Source organism: Amia ocellicauda, unplaced genomic scaffold (assembly GCF_036373705.1).
Source record: "Amia ocellicauda isolate fAmiCal2 unplaced genomic scaffold, fAmiCal2.hap1 HAP1_SCAFFOLD_327, whole genome shotgun sequence".
Taxonomy (NCBI): Eukaryota; Metazoa; Chordata; class Actinopteri; order Amiiformes; family Amiidae; genus Amia; species Amia ocellicauda.
In genome coordinates this window covers 5,001-8,201 of record NW_027102895.1, presented here as the reverse complement: position 1 = coordinate 8,201, position 3,201 = coordinate 5,001, and positions in this window count along the sequence as shown.

The following is a 3,201-nucleotide window of genomic DNA, read 5'->3' as shown; positions in this document are numbered from 1 at the left end:
GAAAGTGCAAAACAAAATGAAAAGGCACATCGCCTGGGCGAAAAATAATCGTAACAAATCAACGGGGGCATTTCTCCGAAAACTAACACCGGGGCAGTGCTCAGGGGGGTCCCACCTCGTGGCCACCCGGTTTGGGGGGCGATCGGGGCCGGTTCCGAAAATCGCTAAATCTCCCATAGCCAGCCCACGCTCCATCCGATAGAGCAATGCCGGGCGGCCGGCCGGCAACTACGGATCATAACAAATCAACGGGGGCATTTCTCCGAAAACTAACACCGGGGCAGTGCTCAGGGGGGTCCCACCTCGTGGCCACCCGGTTTGGGGGGCGATCGGGGCCGGTTCCGAAAATCGCTAAATCTCCCATAGCCAGCACACGCTCCATCCGATAGAGCAATGCCGGGCGGCCGGCCGGCAACTACGGATCATAACAAATCAACGGGGGCATTTCTCCGAAAACTAACACCGGGGCAGTGCTCAGGGGGGTCCCACCTCGTGGCCACCCGGTTTGGGGGGCGATCGGGGCCGGTTCCGAAAATCGCTAAATCTCCCATAGCCAGCCCACGCTCCATCCGATAGAGCAATGCCGGGCGGCCGGCCGGCAACTACGGATCATAAGAAATCAACGGGGGCATTTCTCCGAAAACTAACACCGGGGCAGTGCTCAGGGGGGTCCCACCTCGTGGCCACCCGGTTTGGGGGGCCATCGGGGCCGGTTCCGAAAATCGCTAAATCTCCCATAGCCAGCCCACGCTCCATCCGATAGAGCAATGCCGGGCGGCCGGCCGGCAACTACGGATCATAACAAATCAACGGGGGCAGTTCTCCAGAAACTAACACCGGGGCAGTGCTCAGGAGGCTCCCAGCTATCAGCCACCCTATCCCGGGACCGATGGGAGCACTTTAAAATTTTCGAGTCAGGGGACCAGACGGCCGAGTGAAAAACTTTGAAAAATTTTCTATCTCCTCACTCCCATTGACTTTGCATTAGGGCGACCAGGCGGCCGGCGGAAAAAAAATCATAACAAATCAACGGGGGCATTTCTCCGAAAACTAACACCGGGGCAGTGCTCAGGGGGCTCCCAGCTATCAGCCACCCTATCCCGGGACCGATGGGAGCACTTTAAAATTTTCGAGTTAGGGGACCAGGCGGCCGAGTGAAAAACTTTGAAAAATTTTCTATCTCCTCACTCCCATTGACTTTGCATTAGGGCGACCAGGCGGCCGGCGGAAAAAAAATCATAACAAATCAACGGAGGCATTTCTCCGAAAACTAACACCGGGGCAGTGCTCAGGGGGCTCCCAGCTATCAGCCACCCTATCCCGGGACCGATGGGAGCACTTTAAAATTTTCGAGTCAGGGGACCAGACGGCCGAGTGAAAAACTTTGAAAAATTTTCTATCTCCTCACTCCCATTGACTTTGCATTAGGGCGACCAGGCGGCCGGCGGAAAAAAAATCATAACAAATCAACGGGGGCATTTCTCCGAAAACTAACACCGGGGCAGTGCTCAGGGGGCTCCCAGCTATCAGCCACCCTATCCCGGGACCGATGGGAGCACTTTAAAATTTTCGAGTTAGGGGACCAGGCGGCCGAGTGAAAAACTTTGAAAAATTTTCTATCTCCTCACTCCCATTGACTTTGCATTAGGGCGACCAGGCGGCCGGCGGAAAAAAAATCATAACAAATCAACGGAGGCATTTCTCCGAAAACTAACACCGGGGCAGTGCTCAGGGGGCTCCCAGCTATCAGCCACCCTACCCTGGGACCGATGGGAGCACTTTAAAATTTTCGAGTCAGGGGACCAGACGGCCGAGTGAAAAACTTTGAAAAATATTCTATCTCCTCACTCCCATTGACTTTGCATTAGGGCGACCAGGCGGCCGGCGGAAAAAAAATCATAACAAATCAACGGGGGCATTTCTCCAGAAACTAACACCGGGGCTGTGCTCAGGGGGCTCCCAGCTATCAGCCCCCCGGGTCTGGGGGCATTGTTTTTCTTTTTAATCATTTTGAGCATTTCCCCCAGTTTAGAGATGTGTGCCCCTAGACAACCCATTGAGAATAACTATGAAATGTTCTGAAGTTTTGATTTTCAAATGTCGGTGAAAATTGAAAAACGTCATATATTCTTCAAAGGAAGCATGGGGCGATGGTAGGGAGAGTCCCCGCAGCGTGCCTCGGCGGCGATGGGAGCGTTTTCGATGTCCCCGCCCCCCCCCCATAGGGATAGAAGGGGAGTTAGGTGACCAGGCGTCCCGGGTCCCAAAAATCGAAAAATTAATATAGAATGCTTTTTAATCCAGAAATAAAGTAGGGGGCAGTCCTGGTGAGAGTCCCAGCCACAGCCCCAGTGTGTTTTGGAGCCGTTTGGGGCCGGGTGAAAAACTTTGAAAAATGTTCTATCTCCTCACTCCCATTGACTTTACATTAGGGCGACCAGGCGGCCGGCGGAAAAAAAATCATAACAAATCAACGGAGGCATTTCTCCGAAAACTAACACCGGGGCAGTGCTCAGGGGGCTCCCAGCTATCAGCCACCCTATCCCGGGACCGATGGGAGCACTTTAAAATTTTCGAGTTAGGGGACCAGGCGGCCGAGTGAAAAACTTTGAAAAATTTTCTATCTCCTCACTCCCATTGACTTTGCATTAGGGCGACCAGGCGGCCGGCGGAAAAAAAATCATAACAAATCAACGGGGGCATTTCTCCGAAAACTAACACCGGGGCAGTGCTCAGGGGGCTCCCAGCTATCAGCCACCCTATCCCGGGACCGATGGGAGCACTTTAAAATTTTCGAGTTAGGGGACCAGGCGGCCGAGTGAAAAACTTTGAAAAATTTTCTATCTCCTCACTCCCATTGACTTTGCATTAGGGCGACCAGGCGGCCGGCGGAAAAAAAATCATAACAAATCAACGGGGGCATTTCTCCGAAAACTAACACCGGGGCAGTGCTCAGGGGGCTCCCAGCTATCAGCCACCCTATCCCGGGACCGATGGGAGCACTTTAAAATTTTCGAGTTAGGGGACCAGGCGGCCGAGTGAAAAACTTAGAAAAATTTTCTATCTCCCCTAGGTGACCAGGCAGCCGGAGCTGATTTTTCTGACCCCTAAAACAATTATTAAAAGGTATTTTTTCGCCAAACTAAGACTTTTAAAATTCAAATAGGATGATTATCTACTGCCCCAGTGGGTTTTTGAACC